Below are 18,528 nucleotides of genomic sequence, written 5' to 3'. Positions count from 1 at the left end.
TGGGTTGAACTGTGTTCCCCTCAAAAAATTGGTCCAAGTTATAGCCCATGGCACCTATGGACAAGATCTCATTTGGAATAGGGGTATTTTCATATTAAAGCAATCTTTGATTAGAGTGGGTGAAAAAAATCCAATGACCAGTGTCTCTAACATTACAGATCAGGATGCACAGGGAAAGTAAGGCTATGTGACAATGGGAACAGAGCCATGGGTCTACAGGCAGGAACCACAAATACGATCAGCAGCCACCAGAAGCCAGGAGAGAGGCATGACAGGCCCCCTCTGCCTCTGGAAAGGAACAACTCTGCCAAGAACGTCATTTTCCACTGCAGCACTTGGAGCCTCAAGGGAGTACCCTCTTCTTCATGGACCCTCCCAGTTTCTTGTACCATTTGGCACTTCTAGAAAACTAATGTGGAGAGGATGCCAGAGTAGTTGGGTTCAGAGTAGTTGGCTTCATCTGTCTCAGTCTAAAGGGCCCTGGCATTTTTTCCCTTCCAGGCACCTAATAGGGGACAGACACATTGGAGCTGGGTGACTATAGGCCAAGCGGTTAGAACCTTGGTACTGGGAGTCATCTGTGGCTCTGAATGTGGTAAGTTCATGGCACAGGCTATGTGGCCTCCCATAAGCAGAGGTCACAGGGTTAGGAACAGGCTATCTAGGACGACCTTGGGCAATATCATACCTTGCGCCCTGACTAGCCTCCTTTATCTGAAGATGGAAATAAGGAAGTGACTCTCAGGACTTGGGACCAGTCTTGATTTGCCTAGCTAAGGAGCTCTGTGGCTGCAGGCCTCCTGCTGATCCTTCCTGGGCGCTCAGGGATCTATGGTGCCTTTAGCTACAGCACCTAGAGTCTCCGGCAAGTCAAAAACAGTTTCTACTTCCTGTGTAAACAGTGGTGAACCTTGCAATGATACCATGCAACTGAAAGACGAGTTTCCTCATGTCTCCAAGGTAATGACATCACATCTCCAAAGACTGATGCTTGGACTAGGGCCCTGGGCTTTTAACTTTCACAAAGAGAGCAGTAGGTTTCAGAGGCAGCATTCTACCCCCATGGATTTCATGCCTAAGACCAACTCACTAAGGAAAGAGCTGGGAGACATGTGTGGGATATAGGTTTAGCGTTGGGGATGTGTCTTCTTGTTGACAGGCTATGGGATCTGCCATCCGCTGTCACACCTGCCATCCTACAAAGTAAGCCAGAGACCAACTGCTCATGAGTGCTCCAAAGCCACCTTGAGACCACCCATAGAAGTTCTAATGGAGTCAGGTAGGAGGGAGGGGGAGAAAGCGGCCCCATTGGCATTACATTTCTTGGCCAGCGAAGGACATCTATGAAGGAGGCTGGCAGCCACCCTGGAAACTGCCACTGTTTTCAGCTCTCCCCAGTGGAGACAGGGTCAGTGGAGACAGACATGGGCAGGGCCTCAGACTGTCAACCCAAATGTTTCTCCAGTAATTCCAGCCACCACAACACAACCTTCATGCTAACAACGCTCACGGGGCATGCGCTGCGTACCTGTGTCAACTGGGCATTCGGAATAAACAAAGCAGAGATGCTCTCTAACTTTAGTGTTAGTTCTGTGAGAAAGAGGCCTTAGAAAGGAGCTCATACATGAGAGAGGTCCCAACAAGGTTAGGACACAGCTAAGTGCTTCAGGGGCGGTGGGGAGATTTGAGGCCGTCTAAAGCTTTTGAAAGGAATGGGATAGGCTTCTTAAAGTGGAAGGGAGGTTGGATGGTGGTCTTGGAAGAATAGAGATGTATCTAGGCCTGGTAGAAGTAGAAGGGTCATTACAGTGAGACAGTCAAGCAGAGTGATGATGCCAGGGCACCAAGGGCACCCTGTGGAACCTTCCTGCAAGGCTCTAGTCTCTACACACAGAGCCTCCTAAAAAGCCATGCCAGATGAACTGAGTGCCACATGTGCAAAGTCCTGGCCAGAGCAGGCATGGTGACTGCAGGGAACCTGTCTGGGCTCTGCTCTGGCTCATCTCCCCAGACCCACAATGTTTCCAAAAGCTTTGGGGCCACTCAAGCCATAATCCAATAGGAAGGCATTATGTATGTGGCCAGGAGAGCCAGTGAAAGCAGATCTCCATCAGCGGCACAAAGGGAAGGCTTGGCCAGGAGTACGGCCATTGCTGGTATATGTCATGCCTGGGTGATGTGAAGGCTTGTGCCCCCCAGAACTGAAAGTATCCAGAGATCCTCTGGATAAATGTCAAGCATCCCATAGGGCAGGTCTCAGGAGGGTTAGGAGGATCAGCTGAGGACACCCAGGGTCTCTGGGGCTGAAGCAAACTCACGTAAGGGGGCAGGGCACTGGCATGTCAGCTTCAGGGTATATTTGCTGGTGGTTTCCCTCAGAAACCTGGCCACCAGCTGGAACTCTAAAAGCGACTCTGTGAGGGTTGTTTGTTTAGCTCTGCAATGGTTAGAACCACAATACAGGCTGTACTTGTGCACGTGCCTGCTGTGATTTGAATGGGAACTGTCCCCCCCCCCCCACACAAAGTGTTTGAATACTTGGTCCCCTGATGATGGCACCGCTTGGGAAGCATATGAAACCCTGAGAAGGTAGATCCTTGCTAGAGGAAATGGGTCCCTGGGTATGGGCCCTGAGACGTCATAGTCTTGCCTTACTTCCTTTTCAGTCTGCTTCCTGAATGCAGATGTAGCATGTCCAGCCAGTCTCCTGCTCCTGCCCCCCTCCCCATAACCTTTCCCACTCCCTACCATTCTAAACCATGCCATAAGGAACGGTAGCCCCAAGGAACTGTAAGCCGGAATAAACCATTTGTTTAAGTCACTTTTGCCAGAATGTTTTATCACGGCAACAGGAAAAGCAGCTGTAGCAGAGCCCTTTCCCAAGTTGGAAGGCTTCCAGCTCATGCTCAGTGGAGTGTGGCTCACAGGGTGGCGCTGCTACACAGTGACATCCAGAGTGGAGGCACCAGTGAGTTCCCACCAGGTGGCAACAGCAGAGGGACAAAAAGGTAAATGTTCAAAGGGCGTGTGCTAGGCTTGGTGGTGTCCTGACGCACACCAGGTCCTACCCATCCTCTTCAGAATCAGGTCTTCATCTGTTACCACGTAAACCACAGAGGAGCAAACCTACTGAGCCAGGAAGCTGGGGCTAGGGTTTTCAGGCGACTTCAAGAGTATTTAGAGGATGTCTGCTGAGATCGCTGAACCTGCTGAGGATCCCCGGCAGGCTGCTGGCCTCTCCTGACTCTGGCAGAAGCCTCTAAGGGTCTATTAGAAGGTCAGAGGCGAGGGTACTGCATGGGGTTCCAAGCATCGGGCTGAGCTTCTGGCAACATGGTGGTGCTGTACAAGTGCAGTTTCACACCCCTAACAAGCCTGTTGTCCAGGGATGGTTTTAATGAGTATCTGCGGCATAGTAATATTGTGAGGGGTAAGAGAGTCTGGCTTGAAATATGAATGTGGGCCATGGGATGGCCTAGTCCTCCAGCTGTGAGGGCGTCCTCCAACCACAAGCAGCCACCCTGCTTTGCTTTATAGATAAATGCTGAATAGATGTACACACACACACACACACACACACACACACACACACACACACACACACATCCCTGCTCAGCATGTTCTTTGTCACTCTCGCTATATTAAGACTACCCCTCTTCCAATGCACACCCTGTGCAGCAGACTTGGGCTTTAAACTCTATATTTTAACTGGAAAAGTTAAAGTTGGGGGTCGTCTTATACACCAGAAAATACAGTAAATGTATCATACAGTATATATCATAGATCTCACACACACACACACACACACACACACACACACACACACACACACACGATTATGGCTAGACACCAGTGCCTTGTGCAGGCTAAGTAGCCATTCTAAGTGAGCTGTGTGCCCAGCCCTCATCTTACTTAATTGAGGCAGTGTCTCACTAAGTTGCCCAGAATGGCCTTGAGTTCACTTTTTATCTTAGGCAGGTCTTGAACTTGAGATGCTCCTGCCTCAGTCTCCCAAGTGGCTGGAATTACAGGCATGTACCACTAGGTCTTCCTTCCAATTAGGTTTTTTTTCCCTTTCTCCTCCTCTCCTCCTCCTCCCCTCTCTCACTCTTTCTCTCTCCCTCCTTCCTCCTTCTCTTCTTTTTTTTTTCCATTTCTTTATCTTTAGACAGGGTTTCTCTGTGTAACCCTGGCCATCCTGGAACTTGCTTTATGGACCAGGCTGGCCTTGAACTCAAGAGATCACCTGCCTCTGCCTCCCTAGTGTTAGGATTAATGGTGTGTACCTCCACCACCTGGTTTCTGATTAGGTTTTTAATCATCTCATTTTAGAAACAAGGTGATGATAAAAAATAAAAAAGACAGAGGGACTCTGTTGCCTTGAATGAAAAGCAAAATTATGGTTCCACAAATAAGGGAGAACACTGGACGTTTGTCTTTCTGGGTCTGGGTTAACTCGCTCAGTATATTTTTCAGTTCCACCCATTGACCTGCAGATTTCATTTTTCTTCAAAGCTGGATAGGACTCCATTGTGTATGTCCTGCATTTTTATCAGGTGAAAGACATCTATGCTGTTTCTATTTCCTTGCTGTTATGAATAGAGTGGCAAACATGGCTGAGCAGGGGCCTGTGGGATGCTGTCCTGTGGATGTACGCCAAGGAGTCATAGAGCTGGGTCATCTTGTAGATTTATCTTCAGCTTTCTGAGAATGCTCTACACCGTGACTTCCATGGTGGCTGCAATAGTGCTCCGTCTATAGGCAGTGAGGAGGGTCTCCCTCTTCCCTGTATCCTCACCAAGCTCGTCAGTTGTTTTCTCGATCCTAACCAGTTTGACTGAGGTAAGATGAAATCTCAAATCAGTTTTAACTTGAACTTTCCTGAGTGCTAAGTATTAGCCTACACACTGTTAATAATCATTTAAAAAATATTTTTCAGGCATTTTACATTTTTCCTTTTGAGACTCTATGTTTAGATTCATAATTCATTTTTTATTGAGTCACTTGTTTTTCTGGTTATTTAAAATTTTTTTTGTCTATTCTGGTTATTAATTCTCTATTGGATGGATAACTGGCAAAGATTCACTCCCTCTGCAGCTTCCTCTATACTTAAATGCTCTCTTTGCTGTAGAGAAGCTTGTTGACTCAGTGAGTTCCCACTTGTGAATTGTTGGCCTTAGTTTGAGTGAATGGAATCCTATTCAGAATGTCTTTCCTGCCTGGGCCTGCATCTTGTAGGGTACCACTTAGCTTTCCTGCCTGGGCTTGCATCTTGTAGGGTACCACTTAACTTTCCTGCCTGGGCTTGCATCTTGTAGGGTACCACTTAGCTTTCCTGCCTGGGCTTGCATCTTGTAGGGTACCACTTAGCTTTCCTGCCTGGGCTTGCATCTTGTAGGGTACCACTTAGCTTTCCTGCCTGGGCTTGCATCTTGTAGGGTACCACTTAGCTTTCCTGCCTGGGCTTGCATCTTGTAGGGTACCACTTAGCTTTCCTGCCAGCAGTTCCTTTGTTCCAGGTTCCACTCTTGAGGCCTTCACTCCACTTGGAGTTGGTTTTTATGCAGAGTGACAGACATGGGTTTCCTATTTTTGTGAAGAATGTCAGAGGCTTTTTATTGGGATCACACTGAATCTGTAAATTACTTTTGAGAGTACAGTCATTTTTACAGTGTTACCCCGAGTCTCAGCATGGGAATCATGGCTCTGAGTCTTTACATTGCACACTACAGGTATATAATCTGCAGTAACCACAGACGCCAGTGAAGTAGAAAGGGACCCCACATGGTATGGCATAGTAGGACACAGTGCTGTGATGGAGGAAGGATTGCAGGGACTTTAACTGGAGATCAGGGAGGAGGGTGACACATAGGGGGAGGGGGGAGGGAGGAGAAGTAATGAACACTAGAAAGGCCCAGGGAAACGCTGTTTTATAGGTTACTTACATGGCGTTACATCATGTGGGTGATAATGCTCCCCCACCAAGGGCCACAGACTACCTAACAAAACAATTTGTCGGTCAGTTGACTCCAAGAGACTCCCCAAATAATATAGGCAGTTGCCATTGCCCTTGGTGGCCTCCTAGAACGTGAAGGTAAGATCCTACTGCGTCAGGCACCACATACTCTGGATACAGTACTTAGAGGAACCCAGCTGGAACTGACCCAGATGCCTCCTCCCTGAAGACCAGCTTTCTTATTATTGGAAGATGCTGTACAAGCTGCCAAGGGAAAAGAATGCAGCCAATAGTCCTACTCAGCTGAAAAGCCTATGAGCCCCAGCAACGACCAGCACTGCAAGACATCCCCAATGGTGCAATAATGGCACTTTTATCTTGGGAGGTAACCAAAGAGCTGTCTAATGGTACTTAAGGAATTATACAATAGGAAGGAATCTATGGCTGGTACTGTAAGCCTAGCCAACTACCATTACAGTGAGGTCATTTACTCCAGAGGAGAATCCACTGCCGCCACTTAAAAACGTAATATAGCTTCTATCTGTTTTCCAAATACTTATCTCTACGTCCATGGGCAAATGTACCTCTCACCCCCCCCACACCTCATCAAAGAAGACTCCCCTTTCCCCCCCAGCAAATAGACGCTTTCAGATATCCACACTGGTTATACTATAGTAAGTGACTGTGGCGTTCCCAGCCCCAGTTGGGAGTACACATATATACACTGTAACCTCTTTGCCTAAGGCTCAAGGAAAATGGAAGACCAGGGATCAGATGTATTTTAAGAGCCAGAAGACCCATATGTCTCCTCTCCTGTGAGATAGTGTCTTCTAGACACGACAGGAATGCAGCAATCATAAAATTCCAACCATGTGTCTGCCTAAACAAGGCAATTAACACGTCAGCACGGAAGGAGTGACGTTTCATAAGTTGTCCATTAATGGCTTCTGAGAATGGAGACTCAGCGTTTTCTCCAGGGATGAGCCCACAGGTAGGTTATCCAATCCCGAGTGGCCAGTCCTGAACATGTACATGTGAGCAACACTAAATGGACTCACCAGGTGGTAGACACACACGTACCCACACACGCATATGCTTGCATACATGTGTAAATAATAACAGTAATTATGGAAGGAGAGGTCATGATTTTGAGAGGAAGTTGAGGGGACAGGAGAGGAGTTGAAGAGAGTGAGGGAGAAATGAGAATGATAAAAATACAGTACCCGAGTATAAAATTCTCCCCCCAAATTTAAAGTAAACAACAACAATAACCATAACAGAAACTTTGACCATGGTTCTAAGGCAATAGTCTACAATGACTCCAAGATTTCCTGGTTAAAAAAAATCTCTCTTCCAACTTCAAGGCCAAGTCCAGCCTTGCCCACCAGGGATCTGTGCCTACTGACCCTGTCCCAAGAAAGGTCGAGTCATCATAAGGTCTGGGTCCGAGAGATGGCGCTTACTACCCAAGCCTGATGGCCTGAGTTTGGGTCCCTGGAGCACATGTAATAAAGCCAGCGCTGGTGATGGACATCTGTATCCCCAAAACTCCTATGGTGATAAGAGAGACGGGGATAGGAGAACTGCCCAGAACCTCATGGGCCCCGTAGAGCACACAGTCCCACTGCAGAAACAACAGGAGACACTACCTCCAAGGTAGAAGGCCAGAAACTGACTCTTGAAAAATTGCCCCTGACCTCTATAATCACAATGTGACACATGTGCACACACATGCACACACACACACACACCTACACACACACATAAAGATAAATAAAAATAAAGTCTGTGTCATCATATCCTTTTAAAATGAATCCACAAAGGACCCATACCAGGATTGTGCCCGAGCAGGTGAAGACACACATTCATGAAAGCTGGCCGACCACATGGGTGCCATTGCCCATAAAGAACAGAGAACTGGTGATAGCTTCAGGCCTACTGTTGAAAATCACCAACCATGAGCATCCAGCACCAGCCTGGCAGGTGCAGGCTCATCTAAAAGGGTCATGGCCTGTGAGGATGCCCTCACGGTATGGGATTTACCATGGTACCAGCATAACTGTGAACCAAGGAACCCACCTAGGCTGAAGTGGCTATGTCAGCATCAGAGGGCTCCTTGCTTGTGCAAGCCATACCAGAAAACAGACACAATCCCAGATCTCACACTCCTCTCTTTCTGGCTGAATGGGTGCACACTCTAGCAACTAAGGTCTCGGCCACTACTGGCGACAGTGACTTGTACCGTGAATCCCAGTGTCCTCTGAGACCAAGTCAGCACCAGCTTCTGGCTGCAATACTGCCATTGCTCAACAGCAAACTGTCCAGTTGTTAGCAACACTGGAGGGCTAGGCTCCTCTTTGCAACTTAACAGTCTCGTAAGCAAGCATGCCAATTAAGCCATGTTATTTTACCATTGGGATTAATAAGAGGGGGGAAAAGAGGTATAAGGGTTGGCAGGATGTTGGGGTTCCAAGCTGTTTTGAGACTGCCACAGAGGAAAAACCCCAAGAAGAGATGCCTAATTATTTTATTTCTTAATATGCAGCATCATGAAAACACTGTTACCACCTAAGAGGTAATGAGATGAACATGTTTTACTCAATACTTGCCACCACTGCATTACACTTGGCAAACTGTGGCCCCAAAGAAAAAAAGCTTAGAATTAAAGCAGGTGTGGCCTGGTTCTTCTGCTTGGTTCTGTGTTGGTTCTGATCCCTTAATTATTCTACATTATTAGTAATTTATTAAAGGCATGTACCCCTCCTTACAACCTGACTACCCTAAACAGGAGGGAAAGGAGACGGAGGAGAACAAGAATGAAACGTTGTGGGTATCAGTTCCGCGGGGCGAATCCCCTGGCATAGTGGACGGTACCTAGCTCAACACCCGCCACCAAATCCTCCATTGGGCAGGAAGCTCTGCTTTCTCCTCCTAATCTATGGTCCTTTTTGCAATACAATATCCCAGGCGGAGTCACCTCTCTTTTGTCTTGGGCTGAAACTTCCTCTCTCTCTGAGTCTACCTAAGATCTTTATCAGTTTGTAGAGACCAAGTCTCAGTGGGGTCAAGCCACCCAAGACTATTTTGACCTTGGGCCCAGCCTAAGGCATGGTTAGCTTCTCTTCACAGCTCTGTACATAACCAGAATGGAAAATGGCATAGGAATATAGACTAGGAGAGGAATGGAATAGGTATAGGAACAGGAACAGGAACACAGATAGAAGAAGGATGGCAGCAGGGGAGAGGCCAGATGCCCAACGAGATTGGACGGATGTCCCACGAAGGAGGGGTGCTTTAATCTCAAAGCCCTTTTACTCTTTGTATCACTTTTTTTTTTTTTTTTTTTTTGGTTTTTCGAGACAGGGTTTCTCTGTGTAGCCTTGGCTGTCCTGGACTTCTTTTGTAGACCAGGCTGGCCTCGAACTCACAGTGATCCGCCTGCCTCTGCCTCCCGAGTGCTGGGATTAAAGATGTGCGCCACCACGCCTGGCACTGTATCACTTCTCTATTGCTGTGATAAAACGCCATGACTAGGGCAACTTATCGAAGCAATGGTTTGTTTGGGGCTTATGGTTTCAGAGGGCTATGAGTCCACCACCAGCAGCATAGCATGGAACCGTGGCAGCAGGCAGCGATGGCAGCCGAAGCAGAAGCTGAGGGCTGACATCTTGACACACAAACAGGAAGCAGAAAGAGCAAATGGGAAATGGTGTTAAGTCTTTCAGCTCTCAAAACCCATGCCCAGTGACGTACTTCCTCCAGAGAGGCCACGCGTCCTAAGTCTTTCCGAAGAGTGCCACACTGGTGACTACACGTTCAAATGCCTGAGGCTATGGGGGGAGCATCTATCAATCAAACCACCACACCCCTGTAACTCCCACCCATGTTTACCACTCAAGGTGGAGGCCAATGCCTCTGCTACTGCCCACTGGCCGTGCCCTCCTCCCAAGCATGCCAGAGTTGCTTGCAGTACACCCTGAAGCAGCTAAGCTGTTGAGCTGATGATCTCAATTGGGGCCAAAATATGTCCAGCGGGCAGATGCACCCCAGGATCTTTGCCTTAGGTTTCCCTGGCAATCAGCACTGTTGACCCATTTATTTTACTCTTGCTGTGCTGGCGGTACAAGGGCAGAGGCGATCAGCTGACACGAAGACATTGTGACCACAAAGTCTACAACATTTACTATCTGACCTTTTGCCACAAAGTTTCATACACCTGCTCTAAACGCCCATCGCGAGATGAGCTAGAAGCTTCTACCCCCCCAGTTGACCCCCCAGTATAGATCAGTGAGCCACGGGTTCTGTGCCGAGCAACATGCTCTTGATATTATTACGAAGAATCAACTGAATCTGAGGAAGGTAGCCTGTGGGGAAAACAGTGCCCACAAAATACTAAGGGTGGAGAGAGATTTGGGAGGAAGTCGTGGGATCTATTTCCCACCCACCTGCAGCTCTGTAGGCTTCAACCCTGGATAGCCTGTCATAGTCCTGGGCGTTTATTTAAATTAAAGAGGGACATAGATGATTTTCATCCACAGCTATCTTCAGCTGCCTTTGTCACCCTTTTGCACAAAAGCCACTTTGCCAGGTGGCTTTAGACCAGGTGGATGGTATTGGTAGCACGTGTAAATCCATAAAACCAAAGGCATTTTTATTAGGCATTTTTTTTCTGGAACACACCATCCCCATCTGCAATGTGGTGGCTTGCCCACTCCGTTTTCAGATCAGCAGTGCTTCCACATCAGACTCCCGCCTGATCCTCCCCACCCCCACCTCTAGCTCGGGTCCCACATCCAGTGCCCACATCCTGCTACTTCCAGAATTGCAGAACAACGTTCTCCCTGGACCACAGAGGCCATCACCATGGGCTTGTTTGTACTCATTGTTGAAAGCGCAACTGGTAGATTTTGAAAAACAACTCCTTATAAGGCGTGTAATTACGTTCATAACTTTCTAAAAATTCTAAAAATAAGCCACGCTCTCAGCCTTGCAGGCAGCTGGAGCTTGGCAGGTGGGTGGAGAGCCAGGGGCTGCAGGACTGATAAGCATTTTGATAGTGAGTGAGCGAGCCTTGAGCATCAGGCCCGGGGCAGCCATTAGCATCAATTTCTTCTGCTCTTACCCCGTACTTCCTCCAGCCTCTGCCCATCCACCTAGTAGCAGAGATAAGATGCAGGAAGCCAGGGAGTTCCAGGCAGTACTCAGTTTCCTTCTGAAACACAGGATGCTTGAGAGATGGTCTCTTGAGAGTCTCCCTAGCGATTTCCAAACACTTTCCAGGTTGCATCAATGTCACAGAACGCTACTTCCATCTTAAGGGGTTGCCTCTCAGGGGCTTATCTGACAGCAGCTGGGCTCTCTGGGGCTAGCGAGGGAATGGGGCCTCCTGAAGGACTTCCCCCTGGAGGGATGGGAGTTGGGCCACATTAGACTTATCTCTGGGACCTGCTAGGGGATGCACAATGTGGACACTCAGTCCTGCAGACGCACTAGAACCACACAGGTGGCACTGGAAGATCATCGGACCAAACTGGCCTTAGGGTTTACAAGTGACAGTTCTTCGTGTCATCTGCTGCAGTCAGACGTACCTTCAGTTTCCTAACCTCTGTGCTCAACGTAATGACTCACAAACTTTGGGAGAGGGGTGTGACGGGGACTCTGAGTCCCTAACTTCGAGTAGGTTGGGGCTGTGGGACTCAGTTTGCAGATATGACATATGTCCCTGAGGAGATCTCATGGCCACTGTACTGTTGCCACAGTTTTATTCCAAGAAAACATCCTGCACTAGGAGCCAAGAGAAAGTTTTCTATAAAGGACCTAATAATACTCCCGACTTCGGGATCCTCGGAGCTCTATCTGGCACCTCTGTGAAGGCATAATATTAATGAATGGGCGTGGTTGTATCCTAATAAACCTGTGATTTACCAACGCGGACCATGAGCATTTTATCCCTGGGAGGAGACCGAGAGTCAGGCGCCCAGGCCTCACAAGGTGAGTCCTCAGAGCCAGGGGCTGCTCTGTTACCCGGTGTCATCTGCTTACACTGTGTGAGCCCCAACACACTGTGTGCACTTCAGTTCCTCAGGCGGTTTGGTGAGAACTTCAGTCACCTGCTTGGCTTATGGGAAACTCCTCTAAAAAGTATAACACTTCATTCAATGGGGAGTGGCATATATATGCGCATATATACATATATATATGTTTGCTTATATAATTGTGGTCTTATAATATTATAATGCAGTTGAAAAATTCCTGTTGTCTAACGGTCATAACATGATAACAAGATACATTTCTTACATGTTTGTGGTGATATTGGTGCAAGTCTGTCTACTGTGGTTCCAGTGTTGGAAAAGTATGGAACAAAAGTCACACACAGAGCACAGTATTTGCCAATGATATTAAATGACTGTGTGATTGGTTTATGTATTTTAAAAATTATTTTTCATTTAATTGGGTGTGCATGCACATATGTATACATGTCTCTGACGTGTGCACGCCATGTCTCACATGTGGAGGTCAGAGGACATTGGTTCTCTCCTTCTAGTGTGTGGGTTCTGGAGATGTAACTCAGGCTGTCTGGTTTGGCAGCAAGCACCTTTATTTGCTGGGCCATCTTGCCCACCCTCAATTTACTGCTTAATATAGTAAGCAGTATTACTATTTTAGAGTGTATTCTCTATTTATAAAAGGTAATACATGGCAAACAGTTGCTCTGTAGCAACATCCCAGCTCTAGTAATCTGTGTGTGTGTGTGTGTGTGTGTGTGTGTGTGTGTGTGTGTTGAGGTACACACCTGTATGCACATGCCTATGGAGGTCAGAGGACAGTCTTGAGCATTGTGCTCAGGGATGCTCTACCCTTGCTTCAGATCAGGTCTCTCATCAGCCTGAAGCGTCACCAAGCAGGCTGGGCTGTCTGCCAGGGACCTCCAGCTGAGACCCATCTGTCTACACCTAAGCTGTGTTGGGATTATATCACAAACCACTGTGTTGTTTGTTCGTTTGTCTTATGTGGGTTCTGGGGAGTCAAACTGTGACCCTAAAGATTGCAAGGTAAATCTTTTACTGACTCAGTCAATTCTCTAGCTCTTTTGAAAAGTGTTTGTGGTCTCACTGTGTAGGCAGGCTAGCCTTCCATATTTACACCTGGCTGCTGGCCTGAGTCTCCTGCTTCAGCTAGTGCTGGAATCACAGGCATAGACTCCCATGCCCACTGCATGTCTCCTGATGCCCCATCCATCTATGTCTTCTAGGTAAGTATTCTCCGTCGTATCCACACAGTGATAAAATCACCTGATAATGATTTACTCAAAACATGCACCTTCACTAAGTGATGAAACAAGAGTTAATCATTTCCTGTCTTACCTAAATAATTTTGAAAGCAAACATATGAAATTCTTTTAAGCTGGTATATGTTTATTATGTACAGTATCGGATCTCACAAGGACATCTTCATGCAAGTATATTATATATTTGAGCATGTTTCTCCCTATAGCTGCCTATCCTCCATTTTGTTTCCCATTCTTCTTATTAGTCCTTTTCATCACCTACAGTTTCACTTGTACTTTTATGTCACATATACATTTGCAACATATGTACAAACATAAAAAATACATACATATATAATCTAAGGTCTACCAATCATATGAAATGTGCCACATTACCTGACTTTGACTTAATTTGTTAATACCACTATCTACAGTTGCATTCATTCCCCTGCACACTGTAATTTCATTCATGTGGATAAAATTCCATTATATGTATGTACATATGCCACACTGTTTTTAACTTATCTGTTAATGGACATATAAGCCGGTGCCATCTGGCTATTGTGAATCATGCAGCAATGAATATGGATGTGTCCCGGTGATACATTTTGGCAAATACTCAGAAGTGGGATAGCTGGACTACGTGACAGTTTTGTTTCAGTTGTCGTTATTATTTATTATTATTAATTATTATTTTGAGGAGTCTCCATGCTGATTTCAACAGTGGTTGGACTAATTTAAATTTCTATCAGTAGTGTAGAAGATCTACATCCTCGCCAGCATTTGTGGAAAATCTTTTCTAACTGCATATCTGACACAAGATTAATATCTGGGCTAGAACATACAAAGAACTAAAAATAAATATGAAGAGATCAAACAGCCCACTCAATAAATAGGAAAATGGGATGAACAGGCAGTTCTGAAGAGATGAAGCACTATATAAACGGCCAATAAACATACGAAAAAATGCTCAACGTCAATAGCTATCAGCAAAATGCAAATTAAAGATAAATTAAGATTGCTTCTCACCCGAGTCTGCATGGCAATCACTAGGAAAACATCTGGACTTTTAATAATGGAGTCAGCCCAAATAGCTTTTTACCTCAATATTTTGGTTGACAGACTTCCGCCCCCAGCAGAACGCTGACATATGGCTGCTACTTGCCATTCACACAGAGCAGTGGTCCTCTGAGCTCTATGGAGAGCAGAAAGGATTCTTCAGGGTACAAATCAGAGCAGGATGGCCATGTGAGCCTCTGCTGACCCTGAGCTCTAGGAGGCCTGGGCTACCAGCTTCCCAGCTGCGCCCTCTCCACAACCATCAAAATGGACCCAGAGCTCACGGAGAGCCAGGAGTGGCACGGGCTATCCTCTCGTAGAAGGGCACGTGTAATTGTATGCACCTCACTGTTTTCCATGCGAGACTTTCAGTATACAGTGCTGTTGACGCACTTCACAGGGCCCACGCAAGAAGAAAGTCAAGTGTGAGCCTATCTATGGGCTAGGTACCGGACAAAGAGACGAATGCACCCAGACTCTGCCCTCAAGGGCCTGCAGGACTCTGAGATGGCATAACCATATGCACACATCAGGATCCATGGAAGCAATGCAGGGATTAACATGTGACCCACGGACGCGGGAAGCCACAGAGATGGCGTGATCATTGAGGACCGTTACAAGAGAAGGGTATGCTCCTGTGGGTTAGCAATAAGTGAACGACCAATGCAAAGCACAGAGAGAAGAGATCCCTGGAGCTGTATAGGGGAGGCGGGCAGTGGGTCTCAAGATGGAGCATAGGCTGAATTGGCACAGGTTAGAAAGGAACCTGGGGCTAAGTCTCACAATGTCATGGGGGGGGGGGGAGGGCTAGGGTATCTCCAGAGCCAGAAAGATGGGGCTTCCTGCAGGGGAACTCAGGAAGGCACTGGGGGTGTATGGAGTCTGCATTTTGGAAGATGGGATATTGCCTTGGTGTAGTTTTATTATTTAATATATGTTATTAGAGGCATATGTGGAGTAAAGGCACAGTGATGTGAAGAAAGGAAATGGATTACTCTAGCATCTACTGAGTTGAGGCACCTCTCCAAATGAAGCCATCATGCAGGGAGAAAGTAGTCTGTAGTTTAAAAAAAAAAAGTAGACAAGAGTTTCGAAAGCAGACATATAACTGTTGGCTGCAGCTCTAAGGAAGGAGGACACTCCCCAGGGAGGGGAGATGTGGCAGGAGGAGAATGCAAGGACACAGGTGTTTATGCGAGGGATAGAGGAACAAGCAGGAAAAGTGCTCAGGCTGGACCAGATGAGTCAGTGGAAGGTGTACTGGGAGAGTCGTAGAGTTAGCAATGTTGAGTGCTGATGCAGGGCCAGGAAGGATGCTAAACAACGGTCAGGCATTGTGACCATAGCAACAGAGGGAGATGCAGGTTGTTGGGCACATCTAACACGAGGAAGCAACAAAGTGCTAGTGGCAAGAGTGGAGCAGACAGGGTCTTTGAGAGCAGTGCTAGAAGACAGGGCAGAGAAGGGGTCATCTTGGTCTCACTGCAGCTCCTGCTGCTCTCTGTCCCACAAAGGCCCCAGGAGGAGCAAGCAAACTGGGGCTTCTTGCTGCCTCAACAGCAGGGCGAGCCCTATACTCCTCCCAGCAGGCCCTTCTCCTAATGCCCTGCCCTTCTCATGATGATCTGATCCAGAATGAATCGCAGACACACCCAGTCTCAAACCTATAGAACTTCCTGTTCTGGTTATTCGGTGCCCAGGAGGCAAGCTGCTGTTCTGAGGACCCTCCAGGAGAAGGACCGGGAATCCCATTCTCCTAGCCTTTCCTATCCCTGGCACTGGTCTGCAGGATGTGAAATCAGGGTCTGCCCACTCCAGGCCCCAAAGGCCTGGATCTTAGCTAACCCTACATTAGTACCACTTCTCTTCCTGCCCCCCTCCCTCCTTAAAACAATGGCCTTTTCTTTTTGCTCAGTGGCAATATCAAGTGAAGTTCCAGCCCAAAGCCTTTGCTGGAGACTAAACTCAGGTCACACCGATGCTAGGTAACTGTTCTTCCACTGAACTGTAATGCAAGTCCTAAAAAAATCACTGCTGTAAATATCTTATGCCACGCGGGGTCATATAGTCCCTTTGGATTTCTCTTCTTCCTCTACCTCCCCCAGCATCCTGCTGTGAGCTGTTGCTGTTTTATAGCTCTTTTAAAATATAAAAACTGGGAGTTGGGGTAGTGGTGGAAAATGCACTTAATCCCAGAACTCAGGAGGCAGAAGCAGGCAGATCTCTGTGAGTACAAGGCAGTCTAACCTATGGAGTGAGTTCTAGGCCAGTGATGGATTCTGTACTGAGACACTGTCTCAGAAAGAAGGAAGGAAAGAAAGGAAGGAAGGAAGGAAGGAAGGAAGGAAGGAAGAAAGAAAGGGTAGATAGATAAATAGATAGATAATTGACCACAAAATAAAACACACAAACAAAAATCAAAACTGATTGTTTCCTAGTTGGTTCGAGTGCTTGCCTAGGATGCATGAAAGCCTGGGTTCACTCCCCAGCCCCAGGTGTAATGGTGGGTGCTTGTTATCCCAGCACTCGGGAGGTGAGGCCAGGGAGATGAAAAGTTCAAGGTTATTCTTGGCTATATAGCTATCCTGAGCTATACAGGAAGTATGAGGCTAACCTTAGCTACCAAAGTATACCTTATGTCAGAGAAAGAGAGGCAGCAAAATAAATGCTGGGGGCTGGTGCTATTCCGCTGGAACTGGTGTCTGAATTTTCTCCGATCCAGGTGACAATGAGATAACTGCCCCCAAGTGGACTCCAGCAGAGGTCCCCAGATGCCTCTGGTGAGGCAGGAATACAGGGCTGGCCTGGCTTGGTTACCTCATGGCTGACAGGGTTGATGGTTTATGGGATGCTAAGCAATAGCAGAGGCTCTTGGTTCCCCCCCCCCCCCCCCCGCCCACACACACACCTTATCTATAACCCCTTCCTTTCAGGAGCTCCAGGGCCCAGCGCAGCACTGAAACACAGAATCAGGAAGCTGATGAAGTCAGCACAGCTCCCGAGCCTCAGGAATAACTCTCCCACATTGTGAGCTGGTAGCTGAGGCCCTGATCCCCGAGCAACAGTCTGTTCTTGCACACTCCGTGTATAACCGCTATGGTGAGACACAACAGCCACGTCACCTCACAGGGAACTGAGATCCCTAAAGATGAATCCAGTTATTTCCCCCGGGGCTGTTCAGTAGGGTTGTATTGGCTCAGCATCTCTCCAAAGGAGATAGCCAGAGAGAAGCCTGCCCTTCTGCCCTGTCCCTGTCCCTCCACTGCACTGCATAGCACCCAAGGGAGAGTGGTGAGGAAGGATGGTCACAGTGGTTCCCCTTAGTGGTGAGGTAACCTGCACAGCAGAGGGAAGTGAGATGGCGAGGAAGACAGGAGGTACAATCACAACTGGGGGACAATTCACAGGCACAGCCCAGCCACATGGAAGAGGACTAGAGAGGCTTCAGGTGCTGGGAACTGAAACGGGGCCTGTTCTAGGAGTCACACATGCTTTTGACTGCTAAGCCACTGCTTCTGCCCCCTTTAGAAGATGATTCTCCATACAGCTGTATCCAAGTCAACTGAAAAATTGAGAACTAAAGCCAGTTGCTTATTGGCCCTTTGCCCAGTTTAGCCATGTTCTGGTGCCATTCCTCTGAAGCACGCCATGACCATCAGAGGCGGCCCTGGAGAGGAAGCAAAGCAGGATGCGCAGATGGACCTCAGGGTAAGAAAGTGCAAAAAGGGCAAGAACTGGCCTCCCCCACTCCACCTATGCTCAGGTGCCTTGTCCTGGAACATGATAAGCTTGGAGGACAGTGGCCCACACCTCCAGGAGGCACACTGTCTCCCCTTGCTCGAAGTGGAAATTTGTGGCGCAGGAGAGACCCCTTCCTCCCTTCCTGGCATTCATAAAGGAGACACTTTCCCCGATTGGCAGGTTTCCCGGAGTTTCAGGTCATTATTACCCTATGTTCTTTAAGCATCTTACTTTGGCTACTTAAGTCTACAAATAGACTACTGGAAATATAATACATGTTATGTTTAGAAATAGAAGGATCTATAGAAATAATGGCGGTGAAGGACTAAGCAGGGTAGCTACCTCTGCTTCTTTATTCTACTGAAAGGAACTTTACAGAGTTGCTCAAAATGTCCCACCCAAGACTCTTCCCGGGACAGACATACTGAATATCAGTAAGTGAGGAATTTCCAAGTCAACTGAGCGTTACTTCAACACTGTATCTGGAACCATTGGCAATTGCCTC

The 18,528-nt window shown here is 47.4% G+C and overlaps 1 protein-coding gene across 2 annotated transcripts in view; it reads right to left on the bottom strand.

Annotated features, from left to right (window-relative positions):
• SH3RF3 (SH3 domain containing ring finger 3) overlaps positions 1-18,528 on the bottom strand; it is a 286,187-nt gene that overhangs the window by 58,874 nt on the left and 208,785 nt on the right. The window lies entirely within an intron of this gene.

The sequence above is a fragment of the Acomys minous genome (genome assembly GCF_964271855.1).
Source record: "Acomys minous genome assembly, chromosome: 13".
Classification (NCBI taxonomy): Eukaryota; Metazoa; Chordata; class Mammalia; order Rodentia; family Muridae; genus Acomys; species Acomys minous.
The sequence above is the reverse complement of the archived record's forward strand: the minus strand, read 5'-3'. Positions and strand labels throughout refer to the sequence as shown.